Source organism: Toxorhynchites rutilus, chromosome 1, assembly GCF_029784135.1.
Source record: "Toxorhynchites rutilus septentrionalis strain SRP chromosome 1, ASM2978413v1, whole genome shotgun sequence".
Lineage (NCBI taxonomy): Eukaryota > Metazoa > Arthropoda > Insecta > Diptera > Culicidae > Toxorhynchites > Toxorhynchites rutilus.
Genome location: NC_073744.1, coordinates 171,641,706 through 171,663,913, shown reverse-complemented (window position 1 = coordinate 171,663,913; position 22,208 = coordinate 171,641,706). Strand labels below are relative to the sequence as shown.

At 39.8% G+C, this 22,208-nt stretch overlaps 1 protein-coding gene across 5 annotated transcripts in view; it reads left to right on the top strand.

Annotated features, from left to right (window-relative positions):
* The first annotated feature begins 6,870 nt into the window (after positions 1-6,870).
* LOC129776345 (forkhead box protein K2-like) overlaps positions 6,871-22,208 on the top strand; it is a 51,642-nt gene continuing 36,304 nt past the window's right edge. For 2 of the 5 annotated variants that reach the window (XM_055782450.1, XM_055781966.1), the window contains exons 1-2: positions 6,871-7,030; positions 12,839-13,390. The gene's annotated coding sequence lies outside the window, so the exon portion shown is untranslated. Of the gene's footprint in view, positions 7,031-7,680; positions 7,785-12,838; positions 13,391-22,208 lie in introns of those variants that run through there. The other 3 variants (XM_055782131.1, XM_055782212.1, XM_055782049.1) reach the window with 3 other exon arrangements.

Genomic DNA, 22,208 nt, shown 5'->3' with positions numbered 1-22,208 from the left:
CGATGTCCATCAGGGCCTTGACGGTGGTTTTTGAAAGCTCCTTCGATCGCTTGACCATGTTGACTACCCTCTGGAGTTGGTGTACTGTAGAGTGACCTCGACGAAATCCGAACTGTTCGTCGAGCAGAATGTTGCTTTCCTCTGTGTGCCGGAGAAGTCTGGTGTACACTACTCTCTCAAACAGCTGGCTGACCGACGAAAGTAGGCTGATCGGACGGTAGCTTGACGGGCTCGTAGGGTCTTTACCCGGTTTGAGAATGGGCACCACTTTGGACACCTTCCAGACGGATGGAAAATATCCGAGTTCCAGGCAGCGATTGAAAATGCTCACCAAGAAAGCGTATGATTTGAGTCCGAGGTTCTTCAGTACAATGTTGAAGTGGCCGTCGAACCCAGGGGCCTTCATATTGCGGGAGTTTTTGATGGCTTGGTTGATCTCGTTCGCAGTGATTCGCTGTTCTCCTGTGAGCTCGATTGGCACAGTGTCAAGTTGATGTATGCATTGCGTGACCGACGCTTCCATCAGACTGGCAATGTGTTGACCCAGATCATGTGCAGTCCTGAACTGCTGCGCTATGGCACTTGCCTTTTCAGTAGATGTTAAGTAGATTTGATTGTTGTTTTTGAGCGGAGGCACTGGTTTTGGCTTATTTTTTAAAACTTTAGTCAGACGCCAAAAGGGCCTTGAATATTGAGGTAAATTTCGAAGGTCGTTATTAAACTGCTTATTTTTCAGATTTTGCACTCTAGTAGCAATAATTTTGTTCAGTTTTTTGTATAGAACTTTTCTAGTTGAATTCCCCGTCCTCTGGTATTGACGTCTGACACAATTCCTGAGGGACACTATTCGTTTGGTTTCTGGATCAAGAGGTGTGAACTTACAAGTTACCGTCGCCGATGGGATGAACTGGTTTTCCGCCTCGCCTATGTAGCCCGAGAGTGCTTGCAGCACCTGGTCGATGTCATTCTCTGTTTCCAAGCGGGTGTTCTCGTCGATACGATCCTCTACGTACCGCTGGATTTGGGGCCAATTCGCACGATGATAATTTCTCCTAATATGTAGCTGTTTTTGATTGATGTTTTGTTCCATCTTGAAGACTACCGGCAGGTGGTCGGATGAAAGGTCAGTAACCGCAATAGGCTTGGAACACCCGTTAGCGATGTTGGTAAGACAGATATCGAGTGTGGAGCCTACACCAGCCGGTGAGTAGTATGTTGGTGTGTCTGGATGGAGAACTATATAGTGTCCCGCTTGTAGATTATCGAAAAGCACCGCACCGTTCTTGTTACCTCGGATGTTACCCCATGTAGTGAGGCGGGCATTGATGTCACCGGAGATGATAAATTTTCCGCTTCGACGAGTCAACCGCTGAATGTCGTTTTTGAATCTGGCAGAGCTTCCATCTGAGTTCTTGCACTGGGTTGGGCAGTACACAGCAATGGCGGTGATAGGTCCATCAGCAGTTTCTAGCTCAACGCCGACGGCTTCGATGATCGACAGACGGAAGTCGGGGAGCGTTTTGAATTGGAGCCCTTTTCGGATAGCGATGGCAACGCCACCTTTGGCAGCGCCAACTCGATCGAGGCGGTAGACGGCATGATGTGACAGACTAAAGCTGATTGTAGACTTGAGGTGAGTTTCCGTGAGAAACGCTACGTCTATTCGGTTTGTTTGTAGAAATTCGTTGATTTCCAACTTTTTGCCGCCAGTGAGCGGGCATTCCAATTAAGCAGTTGGATGGTGAATGCTAAGGCTGGTGAAAAACTGCATCATCTGCATCATCATCTTCTGCAGCTCAGCAACAAGAGACGCCAGCTGGGTGATGGTTTGAGTGAGGGCATCCACTGGTGGATGCGAAGAACTGGAATGCTGGTTTCCTTCTGGTGGCCACTGGCTAGTGCCGATGGAAGCCTGAATTGGCCTGAACCCGGGAGCGGGACCAGTTGACTGTGGGTTTTGCATCTGCTGTTGGTTCGGTAGTGGTAGTGGTATGATGTTAGGCACCGACCTCGGTTGAGGGGGAGGCAGTTCAGGAAAGTCGTCCATCTCAATGTTTACTTGCTTCTGCTTTTTATGCTGGCTGGGTTGATTCTGTCTTGTCGCTTCCATCCGGATTCGGCGGTATACTTCACGTTTGGTGCAAGCTTTGTTCGTAGCCTGGTGGTCTCCACCGCAGTTTACACATTTGAAGGCGCCAGCTACTTCAGTTGAACATCTGCCAGTGAAATGCTGTTCGGAGCAGATGTTACATTTCGGCCTGAGTTGACAATTACGGGTACCGTGACCGAAATTAAGACAGCGCATGCACTGTGTCACGCTTCGGGTCGGTCCACGGTACGCTTCCCATTTGACCATTACGTTGCTGATCGTTCGAATTGCTTGCAGGGCTCGTAGCGATGCACTACCCTTTGAGAGGTGAACCAAATATAGGCAAATGCAATACAGAATTTCCTTGTTCCGACGGCTCATAGGGAAGACTGCGAGTGTCTGGAGTTTGAATTTATCTCGAAGTTCTGTTACGATCTCTTTCACGTCCATGGTGGGAAGTCCTCGGATCACCGCCTTAAAAGGCTTCTCGCTTGCCACATCATGCGTGAAGAAGGGGATACTGGCCTTGACCAGGTACGTTTTCGATTTGTTATATTCCTCTCGAGTCGATGTGATGATTTTAATACCCATCCTGGTAATTTGGAAAACAGCGTCCACGCCAATCGCTTGCATAGTTAGCTTAAGTTTGTCCAGAGGGACCGATTCTACTACCAGCGGGGGTAGCTTAATTTTCTGCTTCGCTGGAGGATGGCTTCCTGATGCTTCTTCGCCGGGATCTGCATTGTTGATTGCCGATGCTGTCATTGTACGAGCAGAAGCTCCGTCATCTTCAGCGTCAGCTAAGATCGCAAAACGGCTGCTAACACGATCTGACTGAACAAAGCTGTCTGCGAGAGAGGCCGGTGAATGAACGGACACATTGCTGTTCCGTTTGCCTCTCTTCTGATCGGGGCTGTTTGATGAGTCATTGGGGTTGAGACTTTTCTTCTTTCTCTTCCCTCCACCCATGCTATCAATCGCGTACTTAACACATTTCGAAAAATCCGTGCTTATTCGTTAGAGACTAACACTCCACTGCTCACTTCCCGACCGCTTATCGATCTATCCGCTGGTAGCTCTCCAAAGTGCGTCCGAACTGCACGAGAGTCAATACTAAATGATGCGCGAAAAACGTGAAGAAAACTACACAACGATATCCAAGTTGGATTACCACAGGTGGGGTCCAATCTTGGATCGAGGCGCAGCGAAAGTAAAATGAACTGGATTGCTCAACAGTCCGATGCCGAATGAATTTTTGCCTAAAGAGAGATCCATTATTTATACCTTACACAAATATTCCTCTTCCGCTACTTCCGCTTCCGCTACATCCCTCTTTATATTTATTCGTCTATCATAGGATTGAAATATTAGGAGATTGTTCCATCGTGACAGGACCAATTCACACGGGAGATAAAAATGGGGCTTCAATGCAGCGAAGACGCTATTCGCGTTGACGGCGGAATGGTGTCGACATCTGGATACGATATTAGTTTGTATGATGTCAACTATTCTCTATCAGATTAGTTGGCCCTAAGGCAGTTTTCAATTGCTACGATTTGTATGATTTTTTTTTTCTTGGCGTTATTTACCTTCGACAAGTACGTTGTTAAAAATAAACGAATTTAATATATATAAAGTACGTTGTTCTGACCCTAATTTAAACTATTTTGCAAGAATTTTCAGATATTCTCACCAAAACTTACCATTATAATATAAAATTATCTTGAGACACAATTTTTGTATGATATGTTTCCACTACTTGCAATCAAAGGTGATTTTCATTTACATAGAGCACTAATTTGATTTGGGAAAAATAATTTTCATTCATAATTTTTATTTTTTGTAGTGTGTTCATGTCTTCTGTAAACCCATATTGTCATGCCTACTCCCCCATTTCGTAATACGAAGCTCAATGCCGTCAACGCGGATTTGTACATATGGGTTATGAAGCACGCATGTACGCACACAGCCATATATCGATGGCTTGAAGCAACTAAATATACACACACTTATCTCCACTTTGCGAACCCTAATCGCACACAAAATTCCTAAACAATTATTTTCTTGGTAAGCCGATGATAGCCTAGTTTGATGATTCCCCACAAAATTGTGTAGTTCAGAACCTTAATGGAATGGCTTCGATTTGATGATTGCAATGCCAAAGACATCAGCGCGTAAGTAATTTGATCGCGTCCACAGCTCAATCCGAACTGCAGAACTGAAGGTTTAAGCTTTAAAATGATGTATATACCATTATCTAAATAGAATGTTTCGAAAGCTTGTCTTCGACTTTCAAAAGTATTGAAAAGAGACCTGCATACGTGGATAATTTTTGTTCGATTATGGTATCCACAAATCGGAAACACTGGAAACTAGCAGCATATTGGAGACGCATAGCTAGCCTTCCAACAAAATCATGCAAATTCTACCCATAGAAGTGGAAAACATCGTGAACTCTCGATCACTAATCAGCATACCATTGAAGAACGATGAATATCTGATGCTCATCCCAAACAATTTTTGTTGGGTTCTTCAAACGATCCTAAGCCATGTGTAACCCCTTGCCGTATTATTTGATTTCAAACCGCATGGACTAAACACGAACGCAACAAGACGTTCCCTTGCTATGTTGTGCCGGTGAATGAGACAAGTTTTTAGCCTTACCTTGCTTTCTTTCTTTCCCACGAATACCATGCGCCTGGAGCTCTGCAATCATTTCATATCGATACACCACGAGTAATCACCACGAGTGTCGTTCGATGTTGTACGCGAAAGAGTTGAACAATAAATATAAGTTTAAACCTAATCAACTGTTGATATGATGCGCTTGGTTATCATATTATTAGTATTCAGAATATCTAATTAATACAAAAAATTTACTGTATCTTCTGTAAAGTTAAAGTTCAAACCTAATAAAGTTTAATAACATAAAGTTTAAAACTAATCAACTGCAGATTAATTGTATCAGAGCAGAATCTGGTTTGTTTGTGTACATCATTTCGTTCGTATGATTATAATTATGACTCAATTTAAACAAGTATCATGTTTATGAATTTCCGAATTCTTCAATATACAACATTCACATATATTCACAGTTAAATGTTAAAAATACTGCAGCACACGTATCCCACGAGAAGATAAGAAATCTTGGGAGGTGGATGTTTTAACGGGTTTGAAAAATATATTGAGATAGTCATGTTACATTCAAATAAATGATGATTTGTTTAGAGAGGTTTTTCTCAAAATTAAAAATAAAGAACGGTTTTATTGGATAATCTAATCAACTGCTGATAGAAGGAATTATTAGTTGGTTGTCATATTATTAGTATTCAGAATATCTAATTAATGCAAAACAATTGACTATATCTTCTTAACAATCCCAGCAAACATTTAATTGCATAATTTGGCATATTCTAAATCGCATATAAAGTGAGATTGAAGCGAAATCATAAAGTCATATATGTACAGTAATTTATATGTCGACATATCGAGGCACCACTCAGTGTCGCAGTGGAGGCGATTTTGACAAGCAACAGCTATCTCGCACGACTATCTGGACTATAATTCTAGAGCAGGTGAAACTCGTACATATAATACGAAAAATATGCAATAGTGGAAATATCTTGAAATTGATATAGAAATGTTCAAGTAAGGTTCTGCGCTACGTGTTTTAAATAATCAGATAACATAAAGTACGAAAATTCATTCAAATTTTACCAATTTAAATTTGCTTTCGGGCTTGCTGATCTAGTGAAGATCAATTTGCCTCCCTAAATTACCATATCACCACCAGATGTCAACACTATACATACGACAACGTGGATCTTGATATGTCAAATTCCTGATATGATGTAATATGACCTCAATTACGATCTTATACTATTTATTGTGAATTTTTCGTCAAAGAAATTTCCTCCGACTTGCACTGTGATCACGCGTATTCTAGAGCTTGCCACTCAGAATGCATTCAAGGCGTGTTATTTGGCATAGAAATCTCAACTAAGTACTAATAAAAATGACGCAAGTAATACTACGTTGAGACGGCGAAGTTCCTCTAGGAACGTTAGTGCCATTGAAGAAGAAGAAGACGATTTGTTGTTATCGATGTTTGTTTATTCACCGAATTGAGACTTAATCTGTAGTGATAAATAAAATAATCACTACAGATAAATAATAAAATAATTTTTTTGCCTTTTATACGATTTTAGATGTACACAATGAATCCTTTGATCGACATTATACAGTAGGTTACATTTAATGCAACATTTAGTTGATTGGACAGACATGTAATGCGACCTGTTTAATTGGACATTCTTATCTCTAATTGGACATTTTCGAAAACATCGAGTTCAGGGCCCAAATTATGGTCCCACATTGAAGGTCGCCACCAGACGTCGACACTGTACCACTCTCACCGGAAATGTCCAATTACAGGTCAAAATCGTCTCGGCATGTTGCTTTAAATGTAAAATACTGTACTACAATACTTTTTATCCATTATTTGAAAAATATTTGAATCTTAGAAGAATTATGAACTTTAACTATTCTAAAGTATAAATCCACTTAATTTAAAATAATTGATAATAATAGTATTTTATATTATCAATAACTTTTTTTAAAATAGTAATCTAAACTCAGCTGTCGTTTCGAACACTCTGGCATAAAAAGTCAGCCCTCTAGCGGAACAAAAAAGGATCTCCGTCCGAATGCCACTCTGTGCGATTCGCCCCTCCGTTTTCGCCCGTTCTCGAAAATCAACAAAAGGAAAGAAAAACAGTGCGCTCACTCGGTTTCGTATCTTGTGCGAAAACGTCGAGGTTTGTACACCGCGCAGAGGAGTAGAACTCGTGTGTGAAGAAACGCTGTACCCAAAGTGCTGCAAATTTCGGTGTAAATATAGGAAAAAACTGTCTGAAACTGTGCAACGATAGTGATTCAGTGGTGAGTGCATTGTTAGCGTATATTTTCCACCGCAAGTGACCCCAGTGAACCCCAAAGCACAGGCCGGGCTCGCTAGACGGCGAAACAACGCACCCCGTGAAAAATATGAAATTTACATTGATTTTTCTCATTGGCTCTTGCGCGGCTCTGTGATGTGCTGTGCTGTATGTGTTGGTGTTGGCTGGCGGAATCTCGTCGTCACTTTGCTGCTTTATTAACGCTGCTATTGTGCTCATCAGGGAGATAGATATACGCTCGCTGCATAAGCGATAGAGTGAAAGAGAAGGAGAGAGAGAGAGAGGAAGGGATACAAGAGTAGGAACAAGTCAACATAATAAATGTTTTAAACAGCACGCGAAGAACGGAGGGTTGCCCGACTTGCAAACGTAAACACAAACATTCGCACACCAAAGCAGCCAGTGATTCGCTGTGATGTAGTGTTGGAGGCTTTTTTGTTTTGATGAGTAGAGCAAAGGATGCCAGATGTTATGGCTTTTTTGTTTTAAGAACTTTTTTTATGTGGAATATAAATAGAAGATTGTTTGTCCTAAATAGCGATTATTTTCATAACTCAATCAATATGAATTGTGCACTGTTACCGAGATATAGATAGTGTTCTGATATATTAAATTTTATATTTTTCTTTATAGATGCTTACGAGCGATTTTTTAATTTATTTTTTGTCATCAGAATATCCTTACATTTGAAGTCAGCAAATCGGATCATACTTCAAAATGTTTTTGAAAAACTGAGGGTGAGTTAAAGCAATTTTGGATAATGCATTGAAGGTTATTTACCTGAAAATGTGTTCTATTTCTCGGAAAATAAATAAAGGCGTTCACATTTCAATCAGTACAGTTTGTATTAAAATAACGGTATCTATGTAATTAAATAACCAATTCTAGTGTAATGTGATATTGGGTCGTTTTAAGAGCAAAAGATATTTTAAAGCTGAAACATTTGTAGCGTAACACATTTCATTAAAAAGAGAAGACCAGTTAACACATTGACTGACACGTCAGTCATCGGTGACTGATACCGAGCGTTCCGCTCAGGCCGCGCCAGTCACCGGTGACTGACAGTATAAAATATGATGATAAAGATAAAAGTTTATTAATTTTTTTTCGTAGAAATTTTACTGCTTTCGAGCAGAAATACGTTCTTGCGATAAGGAACGATGGCCATAATACGTTCTAATTTTCCAGTATTGCGCTTCGCCTTGCTGCACAACGATTTCAGCGTGTGGCCTGATGCGAAAGTCACTATAAAACCGCGTGGCACTCAACGTGTTAATGTATGCATTTGATCTTTTGTAAATTCTATACACAGAATGTTAATCCGATTCAATTGTGAATTTGTTTTGTTAAATTGAAACTCGAGCTCGAGCTGCACGCTGAAAACGTGGTTTTTCTCCATAACTGCAAAGTCTTGGAAATTGTTAAAGGGAGTTGCCATGAACAGTGGTTATCATACTAAATATTGAATCCTGAAATCAATCAACTCCTTCGAAACCGAATCAAAAAATCGTCAAAAAATTTTCTTTGCGTTTATCTCGATGAGAGCTATGTAAAGACGAATTCCTTTCATCGGTCTTACACGTCCATAAGGCTGATCACTCCTGCTCATCAATGTCGCTGCATCATTCATATTCGTTGAGCTATTACTTTAAAAATGACACATTAAAGGCTGAACACGAATTCATTGCAACAATGGTCGTATTTTGTTACTCGATAAAAAGCAACCTAATTTTATGCAGCTGGAAAAACCTTGAAAATTAGGGAATATCAGAAAATTCAAACAATGTCAGGGAATATCAGGGAATTTCGTCACCGATCAGAGAAAAAAGCAGTTCCTCGGATTAGAATTTAGAATTTGATTATTGCGGTCATTAGAAAGTTAATGATAACAAAAAAATGTTATTTGAATAGTTTGGCTCTCAAGGTTTTTCAGTATGTTATTTGCTTTCGCCTGTAGGTGGAGTTAGTCCTTCAGAAGCGCAAACAGTGTAAAAATAGGCGGCTTCTACATTTGTGCTGTCTTCGCTGGCATTTGGCAGATATGTTTGCGTAAGCGGAAATAGAGGTTCGATAAAACCATAGAATTGTCTGGCGTTCTCCCTCAACTAAACGATTGAAACAGACTTTCACAAGATCCCGGACGAGATCATAAGAAACAAACTGCAAAAACAATGTTCATTATTACAAAGAATTGTACAATGCATAATACTTACAACAGTACAAAACAAGCATCACAACACAAACAACAATAACAAGCGAATTATCATATGAAATTAACCCGTAGAAAAGAGATTCGCTATACCAAGAGCATTTAGGCTATTGCGAATATTCTGGACCAGGGATCTTCAAGCTATTTTGAACAAGAGACCACTTTTCCAGAATTATATGATACCATCGACCCCAATAGCCAAATTTCTTTTTAAAATTTATCTTTATTTTATTCATACAAAATATTTATCAATTCAAAAACTATGCGGTTAGTTAAGTGAGTAAGCTTGACATCATTTTCTCATCATTAATCCATTCGCTGTCAAGGACGAGTTTACTCGTCTTTGGCAGGGTGTCACGCATTGCCAAGACGAGTATACTCGTCCTACTTTAAATATATTATAACATGCAGGCTTTTGAACTGGCATTTTTTCTGTGGCCACAAACAAATATAAATATGTAAAAACTCTGAAAAAATACTACAAATAATTTGGTTCAATAAACATAAAGTTCAGTAAATATCAAGTGCAATTAATACAAACTTTCTACTAAAAAATGGGTGGGTTATATCTATGATATAACCGCAAGGTTCACGTGGTACTACCGTTGTAAGCATTTGTATTGTATTGATAAAATTATCGATTGAATGAAACAATTTTCGAATTCAATTGAATTCAATATATTTGCTTTGTAAGTAAAAAGTTTGAACAGTTGCCATGTAAGATCAATGCATGCATTGTAATAGACTATGTTCTTCGTTACAAGTCAATTTGATGTCCGTCCTTCTACGTTTGATGTGATGCCTAGGACTACCAAAATATGTGAACGGAAGAATTGTTAAACGGTCATAGTATTTTACATTTCTCTGAAATTATTGCATCTCATGTTTACGCAGTTCTCGAACTGTGAAAGTGCAATCACCTCTAATATCTGCAATGACGATTTTCCAAAGCTTCTCAGTTTAGATGTACATTTTAGGAAAACATTCCGGTCTACACAAGGACAAGTCAGTACAAAAGTACTCACAGCTTGCATATATTAGCAAAGAAGATTCCCCCAGGCATCTTTCTTTTGGAATTCATCTTAGAGAGACACATTTAGGTGGGAATAAAAATACCCCGACTTGCATGTATTGGCAAAGCGAATTCTCCCAGGAACATTGATTCTGAATTCAGTTTTAGGGAAACACATTTTGGTGTGAACAAAAATATCTCCTATTTGCATTTATTTGCAAAACGAATTTCCCCAAGTACATTGATGTTGAAGTCCGTGTTAGGGAAACAGCTTGGTGAGAACGAAAATACCCCTTACTTGCAGGTATATACAAAGCGGATTCCCACAGGTACATTGATTTTGAAGTCTGTGTTGTGGAAACCGTAAATCGGGCCAATAAAAACTTAGCAGTTAGGGCGTCTAGATAGCACTTAACATTTTACAGTTATTCAATTGCTTATCTCATGAAAAATTACATTTTAATAATAGTGATAGACGCGTAGACATATTTCCGATCAATTGATGCAAACATATTTCCGATCTATTAAGAAATGTTCGAGTTATAATCATTCGAAATCTTTCATTTTTTCCTGCATGTTCTGTGTTTAGGTTTTCATTTCAGCCCCATATACTCCGGTTAGACGTAGTCCCACGTCAATATTATGCATTCTTTTAACAAGTTGGTTTACGATACACAACTTATACAGTATCTTGGAAGTTCCAAATTAGATTTTGTATTGATTAATAGGGGTCGAATTTCAGACCGCGTTGATCACCAAAATCAGTTTTTCTCTACAACGACTTTTGGGAAAGCTAAGGGGTCGATATCGGGTCGATATGTTTATGCATACATACCTAATTTTGTTGTTGCTTAAGTTATTGTCTCGCAAATATTTTTTCACTTCTGTACAAAAGTGATTTTTGAACCAATCCTCATTTTTTTTGCCGTTATAACGAAAAATTTGAGGCCGTAAATCGAAAACGTGCCTGAATTTAAGAGTACCGTTATAGCGAAATGCCGTATAAAGAGCGGCGGTATAGCGAGGTATGGGTGTAGTGTGATTAATAGGTTTTGACTCTTATTAATGCAAATTATCCTTCCGATATCCTTCTTGAAAACTAAGCATACAAACACAAAAAAACACATTTTAAGCTATTTAGTTGTCGCTTAAAAAAAATCCTTCGATTTTTTTGTTGATATCATATTTGTAGAAATCATTTCTTGCAGCACGTAAAACTCACGAATCTAGTTGTAGGTTCGTGCTGGGTATGATTCCTGGATTTTTCTATAAAATTGATCCGCTCGTAAAGACACGGAATTCTTATCCGTCTACTCGAAAATTTACAGAAGAATGTGATATTCGCAATTCTGTATCTGCATCTGACAGTATCGAAGTCTACCAAACAGCAGAGACCTTCGTTTATAGTCGAAAGTTATCGATTGAGCTCTCCTGGTATAAGTAATAACGGAGCATTTGCTGGGGCTTACACTTAGTCCGTTGCTCTCGACGAATCTACCAAAATAAACCAAATTTTGCTGGAGCAGATGGCGTTCATCGATGTGTTTCATGGGCAAGAAAATCTTCACATTATCCGCGTTATGAGCACTATTGCGTTGGTTAAAAATAATGGTAATTTATTCATGATCATGACAAACAGAATAGGTCCTGCACGGACACCAAAGGACCTAGATGCGTTGTTGTGCACTTTCACATATTGTGTTTCACTCTCCAGATACACCCTAATCCATTCGAACATTTTTTCCGAGAATACCGAAATCATCGATAACTTTATAGATATATAATCCGTAACGGTGGGGCAAATTTTTTTTTTCATATTATCATGCAACGTGATTTGTCCAATGTACAAATGCGGTTAGTCACAAAGACCAATGTGTCATTTATCGCTCTGAGGCATAACCTTCAAACCTAAATCACGGAATAACGGTTACGATTGTTTTTTCAGAGTTATTATTGACTGCTAGCGGTGAAAGTAGTGTTAAAGATCGATTTCTTTTAAAACAATTCGCTGGCCAATGTTCCGATCTTTAGCTTTGTTTTTCTCAAGTTAGCAAGAATTCATTTTTGAAAGATATCGACAGACTTTCAGAAATTTCATTGTATTTGCTAATTAAATGTTTTTAAAACTACAACTACAGAACTTGTAGAGAATTTGATTGCTAGTCTGGAACTTTTCCGAAAAAAAAGGATTATCAGTAAAGTTTGTTCAAAATACAGGGTTTTCTTTTTTCAGTTTTGTTATCAAAACGAACAGAATTTCCCGCAGATCTAATAATTTGACTATCGTAGTTTATGTTGAATTTCTATAATTAGCATGCCGCCCATTTACAGCAAATTAATATTGATTTCACATATCTTGATAAACCCCGTATCAAATTGCCTTAGATGGCAACACTTCATTTTTCACTCCTGTCAATGAAAGGAGAAAAGGTAGGGACACACATTCTGGAAACCTCGTTTACAAAACTAGAGAATGCTGTTATCATCGTGCAGTAGCCGCCACATAGAGAGAGAGCTAATTGATTGTGTCTAATCACTGTTTTCTTTCTTTCCTCTTTCATTCCCTCTAGCTGCACTTTGAACGAAAAATATAAACAAAACAAAAATAGAACTCTCAGTGCTGCCGGAGACGGAAGAATCGGATTGCTATTACTATCTCACCCGGTGGAGATCGTGTTGGAAAAGGAGTAACGAGAAATATCAATTTCGCTAGACGATTATTGTTGCCAGTGGAAAAAGGAAAAAGAAAACAAAAAGTTGGAATTGTGAGCCGTGGAAAGGCAGAACGCAGAAAAAACAACAACGTGACTCTCTCCCTCTCTCGCTTGGAGTTGGTATTATCGATCTTTGGCCTGGTGACTTTGTCAAGAAAAAGGTAAATAGGTGTGGAGAGCTGAGAGGGCAGAAGAAGACGATTGTAAGTGTGTGTGTGTGTGTATGTGCGTATACGCGCTAGTGTGTATATTTACAAAATATTCAGCCTCTGAAATTTTGTTTTTCTTTCTGCCGTGACTGAGTAAGACTGTGGTGTACTTTTTCACTACAAAGAGTTGTGTTTTGTTGTGAGTTGAAGGAAAAAACTGCTGAACTGCACAAGAAGGAAGTTTGTTTTCGTCAATTGGGTGAGTAGACGTTTATTCTAGTATACGAATCAAATAAAAAACAGTGGCTTTAATAGGAATATTAATAAGTGATGTGTTGGACACAAGCAAGAATCACGTGTCGGTTAGCCGTTTTCATATCGAAGCAGTAGCTCTGAGACCACGCGTTGGGGCCATTTTCAACCCATCGTGCAAGGTATTGCATCAGTGAAACAAAATTAAGTGGAACTGAGTGCACATATGCTGAAAGTGTGTTCTGTTTATAACCAACGCGCAAACATTGTTTTTGCTCATCAATCACGCAGAATAAACAACATCTACCCTCTGCCCGGTGATTCCAACAATTCTCCGTGTGGCATTGTGACGACGACGGGTTCCATTTTGTTGTACACGTTTTCGGATAAACAAATAAAGTCTCTCGTTATGACTCGGCATTCGAGAGTCTCATTATACTGTTTTGCGACTTTATACCCGCGAGCGCAGCTCCGTATGAAATGCTGCTTGTCATCGAGGACGGCAGTGTGCTATGCTACATATGTATGTTTTCATCATCACGTTTTATGCCGGCCCTGTGCGGATCTGGTTGCCTCGGCTACTTAGATTGGTGCGATATGCAAGAATATCAACATAGCGTCGTTTAATCAAATGAAGTGCCTTTTTATTATTAATGTGATGAAGTGCGTTCAGTGGCGAGCTAAAGTGTGAACGTACTCCTGCATTGGAAACATGTTCAAAACTCGTGCTTTATTTTTATCAACCTCAACGCACGAACCGGTCTTGCTCAGGATATACAATGCTATTTAAACGTCAGAATAACAGTAAAAATCGCTAGACGCACCGCTTTTTCTTGCCGGCATGGCAGCGGCCGGTGTGCAATGAATAAAACACAGGCTTTGCGCGATCACACACTTGTGTTGTTCTTTTTTTTTAACTTTATTTTAGTCCCATAAGATTATGGTGCATGCCCCCTTTCCTTCGCCGATGTCTCCGAGTCGTGTGCACATGCGACTCGCGACTCGCAGCTTGGTAGATGTGTTTATCCTACTAAACACACCCATACACATCCGCACGAGCATATCCGGATATTGCTGTTTCGAAACGATACACACACATGCAGAGCCGGGGTGGTGTGTTTTGTTATGGGTTGTGCTGTGTGTTTTCTTCATCGTCGCTGCGGTCGATCTGCTGCTGCTGCTTATAAACATGAAACCTGCTTTCGGATGTTTTCTCGCTGTTGCTAGGTGCCCCTCACCCTATCGCTTCCTCGTCAAACACACCCAGCGGCACCCGCTGGCGACCGTATCGGTGGGGAACTGTATTTCAGCGAGAATAAAATTTGCAACATACGGGCCGCGGTAGTGTTGCCAGCAATGATGTCGGATTTGTTACACTGGTCATCAACTAATCTAATATTTTTGACGTAGGATTACGTCTTCCATTTCTGTACCGGGATGTCCAAAGTTTCGAAAACGAGAGCGTGACACTTGGAGTGCAAGGTTTTGAACGTTAATAATTCTTTGGCAGCTGAACGAAGTGGTATGAATATCACTTCATTCGAAAAATAAAATGAATATAATTTGTATGATTGTTACTTGTTTACTTGAAATATTGTTTCAGTAGCATGAAAAATGCTTAAACACGATGCTCTTCTCTCCCAATTCCATTTATTTTCTGCAGCCGGACCGAATAGAGCGTTTAGCGAAAGACGAAGTGTGGATGACAATTCGACACAGATTGTTCACGAATGGAGCATTGGCTATGGATTTGATAGCGAAGAAAATGAAACGTTTGATATTGTATAGAGAATGTTCCACTAGATCAAAGAAAAAATATTGTTTTTTAAAAGCAGGAGAGTTAATATCACTTGTTTACGAATGCCGCAATCGATCGGTGATTCTAATTGGTGGGGGTATTTTTGAGGAGAAATCCTTCTTTGAAAGTTATTTTACGTTGTTTTACAGCTAAACAAAGTGGATCGTAATCATTTCATTCAAACAATAAAATACCTAAGAGTTAAATGCTTATTGAATATTGACCCATAAACTTGTTTCAATAGCGTACAAATTGTGTCGTGAAAAGTCGAAAGCAGGCAAATGGAATTCCTCATGTCTTCTACAATGGGATTTCAGCCGAGACTCCACTCGACTCGGCAAACTTGTTTTCCTCTTTCTTTAGCAGTGTGCTAAGTAAAAACCGGACACCTTCGTCTGAAGCGTATCTAGACAGTTTGCCTCGATATGATTTTAATATGGCGTCTTTCAACTTTTCTGTCGGCGATGTGCTGGACAAACTGCAGGGACTAGATGCTACCAAGGGCGCGGGACCAGACCGACTATCTCCGCTTTTTATCAAAAATTGCGCCGACTCGCTTACCGTTCCCACTACCATCCTCTTCAATCGTTCCATTAAGGAGGGTATTTTCCCAAGCTTGTGGAAAACTGCGGCTGTCACTCCCATACATAAATCTGGCAGTATACACGGCGTCGAGAACTACCGTGACATCTCTATTTTGAGTTGTTTGCCGAAAGCCTTCGAAAGTCTCATCCACGATTTGCTTTACCCGCACGTGCATCGAATCATTTCCGAGCACCAGCATGGTTTCGTACGAAAACGCTCGACCACAACAAACCTGATGGTTTATGTCTCTTCGTTGGTCGCCGCTATGGAAAATCGTCAGCAAATTGATGCCATCTATATCGATTTCACCAAAGCGTTTGATAGAGTTCCACATTCTCTTGCGGTGGACAAATTGTGCAGAATGGGCCTACCCGCTTGGCTGACTCGCTGGATTCTTTCCTACCTCACCGAACGTCGGGCTTACGTACGCATTGATGGAGTTAACTCGGTCCCTTTTGACATCACGTCCGGTGTACCTCAAGGCAGTCACCTAGGCCCTCTTATATTTGTGCTATTCGCCAACGATCTCTGCCATTCCATCAATTCTCCGAAAATAATGTACGCCGACGATCTGAAATTCTACCGTGTAGTCTCATCAGTAGTTGAGTGCTGTGCCATCCAAGCTGACATTGATGCGTTGCTGAACTGGTGTGAGCTAAACGGAATGGAGGTCAACACAAGAAAATGCAATATAATCTCATTCTGTCGGACAAGAAATCAAACGGTCTTTGACTACAGAATGTCCACAACGAGCATCGTCAGAGTCAGCACTGTCAAGGACCTCGGTGTGCTACTCGATAGTAGGCTGAATTTTCTTAAGAACATAGCAGCCGCAACAGCCAAAGCATACTCGATGCTTGGCTTCGTAAAACGGAACACGCAGCAGTTTAAAGATGTATATTGCCTGAAGACACTCTTTTGTGCGCTGGTACGCAGTGTACTTGAATATTGTGTGCTCGTGTGGGCGCCATATCATGCCGTTCAGGTGAACCGAATTGAGCGAATTCAACGAAACTTTCTTCGATATGCGCTTCGCTTGCTACCGTGGAATGATTCTGTTCGGCTGCCACCGTACGAGCAACGTTGTGCTCTGATACAACTTCAGAGCTAGGCGAGTAGACGGATTCTATTGCAGCGGCTGTTTGTTTTCGATATCTTCAACGACAACGTGGACTGCTCGATACTGTTGGGAAACATTAACATCAATATTCCGGCCAGAACAACGCGGCGTGCAGCTTTCCTCCGTCTACCAATGCATCGTACTATCTTTGGACAGAACAACCCGTTTGATGTATGTTGTTGCCGTTTTAACGAAGTGTTTAGTAATTTTGATTTTACCGTTTCCAAGAACGTATTTAAAAATAGAATAAGCTAATCTGTCTGTACGATCAATTTCGAAGACTAGTAAATAAATAAATAAATAAATAAAAACAGCCTATTGAAATCGTAAGAATCCGTATATCGCTCGGAAATCCATTTCAAGAACATCGCTTGATGTTTGCTGAGGAGTGTCGAACGACAATGAAGTGTTTTTTGTCAAGGTAGATGGAGAAAAAGTTTGGATTGAGTTGACCCTAAGGGCCCTTCTCAGAGCTAGAGACGAATGAACTGTGAAAAGTCTCTATAATTCAAGAAAAATAAGAAGAAATTCATTTAGTTGTGATTGCGAAGTGACATGAGAATGGTTTCGCTAGCTCGACCAACACTATGCTCTTCTTTCCCAATCCCATTTCTTTTCTGCTGCCGAACTGAACGGAGCCACATTTTTTGATAAAATCAGCAGTTCTATTATCGAATGATCACGAATGCCGATATCGACCGATAATTCTAATTGTCGTGGGTTGGCAGGGGGTTTTATTTGTGTTGGGTATTTCCGAGGAGGAATCGTTTCCTTCTTCGAACGTTAATAATTATTTTCCGGCTGAACTAAGTGGTATGAAAATCATTTTATTCGAAAAAAGAAATTTCTTAGAGCTTATGCTTCTCAATTCTGATTGCTAAGCCAACGGTAGTCCTACGTCCACCTTGCGGTTATTTCTCAGATATAACTCATTTATAGTTTTTTTTGTTGCTTGTTATTCGATACAATTCGAGTATTTTTGAAATGCTACGGCAGTGTGCTCCGTCGGAGTGATACCACTGAACGGAGCACTGTGCCGAAAAGTGCGCATATCGCGCTGGTGTAATCGATGTGCAGTATTACCCAGATGTTGTCTGTAGGCGACGCATGAAAATTCTTTTGCCTCAGAATGCATTCTCAAAATACGCACGAAAGTAACATAGAAGAGATCTTGCAAGGAGGAATATACAAGCCTTCGGATGAAAGAAAGTTTAGACGCATTATTAAACACGTTTCATCTGCTGTCACGGGAAAACCTGTTTTTGTGCGTCTTTCTGTTCCTGTGCGGTATATGAAAAGAAGCATATTTGTAGAACTTATCGTCCATTTAGCACATTTATTTTTTAGGTGCATGTTGGACTTAACGTTAATAGATTCTTTCTTCTCACAATTGATGTACTGGTAACACTGTTCCATATGTTGGTACGACAGACGTCAAGTCTGACAGGACTGTACAGCGGACGTGCGTACCAAGACGGGTCTATGGTACTAGGTGAGGCCGTTTCGTCACTAATTTGGTTAGGGGAGCGGTATATGAAAACAGTACGGAAGAAAGCAGAAGGGGAATTATTTCCTTGAAGCGTGAAAGAGACAGACTGATCACGAGCGAGCTTGGGCACAAGCGTATTGTGTATTGTTTACAAACAAAACACAGTAGACTTCCAAGATGGCTGAAGAGCGGTTTTAGCAAGTTGGCCCACCTTAGGATATACTTCTACGCGCCTTGGTGCGTACGTCAGCTCTAGCGATCGGCCATTCACTGCAGACTCGAGATGGAAAATGAAAGGTGTGAAGATTTTGAAATCTGTGACGTCACAGATTTTGTTTATGTATGTTACTTTTCTGATAATAATCCACTACATAGGAAAAGTGTTGTTCTTAAAAGTACAAATAAGTAGATGAAATGAACGAGCTAGTTAGCGCTTAAATCAATGCTAGCACTACAATAGATCAAACTAATGGTCGTAGTGGTACAATGCTCCTACAGAATGCTAGCGTTCAAAATCATAAGGGACCAACTGACATTTTAACAGAAACTGAAATTTCAGTATTATTGAAATGTTCTAAACTTAATTTCAATTCAATTTTACTTCTCGTTACGTTGACCAAAAACGTAAATGAACAAAGTCAGAGTCACAGAATCTTTTGTTCAGTTGACGGAGAAACATTCGACAGTTCATGGAAAAAAGATTGCAATTTTTTTACATGTAAAATGCACTTGAAAAATAAATTTAATTGACTCCGTATGACCTAGATTGAGACGAAAAGTTCCGCTTGTGTCTTAGTTTTAGACGAATGAAGTGTTCAGCACCCTAATTGTGAAAAAAGTAATTACAATTGCTGACAAAGGATAAAACTCCATGAAGTTCCTCTAAAATCCAAACAGTAGACATTAGAATACTATTTCTGATATAAGAAGAAATCAGAGAAAAAATTAAAGTTCGTGACATGTTCTGTTTTTTTATAATGCGAAAAATATTGTTTAGAAATATGTAATTAGTTTCTGTATATCCTCTTTCAAGGTTATTCGTTGACACAATCAATTGAGTAACTGACTGGTATGCCTGGTATGTGAACTTCCTATCTTACTGGCTACTAATACAATCAAACTTTAACACAACCAAAACTCGTGAATCTTCCCACCTTCTATCCTTCATCTCGCTGCAGACTCTTGATGGGGTAAGATGTGTTTTGTGATCGTCGATATCCGTGTCGATTGATTCTCCAGCAATGGCGTGTACTGGCTTCGTACTGCATATTTGCGTCTAAATTTTCCACTTCTCAAATCATTTCCATTCTTTCATCAAATGCATCAAGTTGTGCATGACATGATTTCTGACAGCAACAAGTTTCGACATGCAACTAAAAGCACTTCACAGCCACGCGCAACCGAAAAGGCAAACTGTCCCATCGCAAAGCAGGGAAACAAAAGGAAATTGGACGGTGAATGGGGTGGATTTGAGAACCTTTTTTAAGCGGTCCCTATCTACCGCACAAAAAAATAGTTTTTTTTCAAATTGTGTACCGAACACGATTTTTCAAAGCTACTGATGAAGTTTTGCACGTTTTTTATGCGATTTCTTGTATGCGGTTCCTATTCCCCGCACAAAAAAAAAGTTTTCCTGTAATCGAAGATCGGTCAAGTGGTTCAAAAATAATAAACTTCCAAAAATTGGTTTATTCGACGAAATCGATAGAAAAAGGCAAGAAGAGATAACGGTCTAAAATTTTCGTTCGAGAATAAATATACAAAACCAAAACCGGAACAACTTATATTTTCGGTAGACTTTTTTTTATGGAATTGTTAGTTTAATGTATTCCTGGCACAGAACCTTTCATACTCACTGGCAACCGCGCAAGAGACAACCATCAACAGTATCGTGGCGTCGAGAGACGAGAGGCACAACATATCAAACATGTTTCCCTTTGTGCCCATTTCGAGTCTGGTTAGCCCAGTCTCTCTATTCGGTGTGTACTAGTTGCAGGGCACAGTCTCAAAGTGAATTTTCGAACCAATGAATCTGAGTAACAACGCGAGGCGGAGGAAAGCAAAACGGCCCAACGAAACGAAATTTTTGCAGTGGTGCTGCCACCCGGAGGAGCAGATAAACTGCTGGTTGCGTGTCTACATGCTTACATAATTTGCTGAAAGAAAATAATTGCCACGCAAAGTGAGCGAAATTGTGCCCGCCATTCAATCTCCCTCAGGGTTTGATAATCGGCGCGGCACTAGTGGTGTACCAATACTAAGCAGCGCCACAAATCGGCTTTACTGGGCCACCGTGTAACGACGCGCCCGATACACAAGCATAATTATATACGGCCGGACCGCGCGCCGGGTCGGGTTGCAGAAAAATGTGTCTGGCTATTTTAGTAGGTTGGTTGTCTTCTTTCTCGCTTCCCACGACGAGGTCGGCCGCACCTGTCGCGTGATGCAATATCCCCGGCTCTGATGTTGGTTCGTTAGAGCCGTCGTGGTTCGTCATCAATTGGAGACAGCGGATTTGTTCTGAAATTCGTTGGTGGTGTTGTTTACTTTTCCGTATTCCCATCCCATCAAATGTCAAATCGAAGGATTTCCCCTCCGATATGTTTCTGTTGTTCTACTACAGCTGAGACGGGACCTGACAACTTTTTTAAATTTTTTTTCTTCGAGCAAACGTGAACCTCGAGAGATGTTAGGTTTCCAAATGATATAAGGTTTCTCAACATCATTTTCCCACCAGCGTCTATAATTTAATACTTCTAGAGTTTTGGTCTTCTAATCGGCCCTTTTCAAGACTAGAGGCGAATGAACTTTGAAGTTTAGCAGTCTTATTCAAAGCTAAATGTTGTCCTAAAGACAGAGTAAATTTTCAAATTTCAAAATTGTCTTTAAATACTATGAGAGAGATCGTTTTGATTGTCTAATTGGTCTTTTTGAAGACTAGAGGCGAATTATAATACAAAGAATTCCAGATTTGTTCTATCCAGCAAGCATTGAACAGCATTGCTCTCGACAAAGACAAAGAGGAAGATAAAGAGTGAAAGAAAGAGTACTGTACTGATCGTGAGAGAGATAACAGAGAAAACAAAACAGAGAGAGAGATAACAGAGAAAACAAAACAGAGAGAGAGAGATAACAGAGAAAACAAAACGGAGAGAGAGAGAGAGAGAACAGAGAGAGAGAGAGAGAACACAGAGAGAAAGAGAACAGAGAGAGAGAGAACAGAGAGAGAGAGAACAGAGAGAGAGCGAACAGAGAGAGAGAGAGAGAGAGAAAAAACAGATAGACAGAAAGAAAACAGATAGAGAGAGAAATCAGGAGATAGAAATAGAGAAATGAAGATTGAAATATTTGATGATTTTTCAGATTTTTCTGTTTTCAGGTAAGAGCGATTCCACGCCAAATATACCGATCACTTCCCCAACCCTGTTCGATTTTTCAAACTTTGTACGTAAGGTGACAATAACCAAAAATTACAATTTTTAAAACTAGATGGTTTTTTTTTATATTGTGACTGATTTCTTATAATTGCGTATACACAATCATTGATCTTTTGTTACAAAAATGTAGCACGAAATTAAGCTGACAGATTGAAATATGGTGTTCAACAAAGTTGTTGAAAAAGCAATAAGCTTTCTAAGAAAAAACAGATATTAAAATTTTATTTGACATTAGGAACATTTATATCTTTTAACACCCTTCTTGCGATACTTTTTCGCATTTTTTTGTTTTAGTTTAATAAAGTTTGACGGGTGGTACCTGTAATAGTAATATATAAAATGAAATCTACATTAAAAATTATACAATTTTTTTATCCTAAGACAAACTGTTCTAGA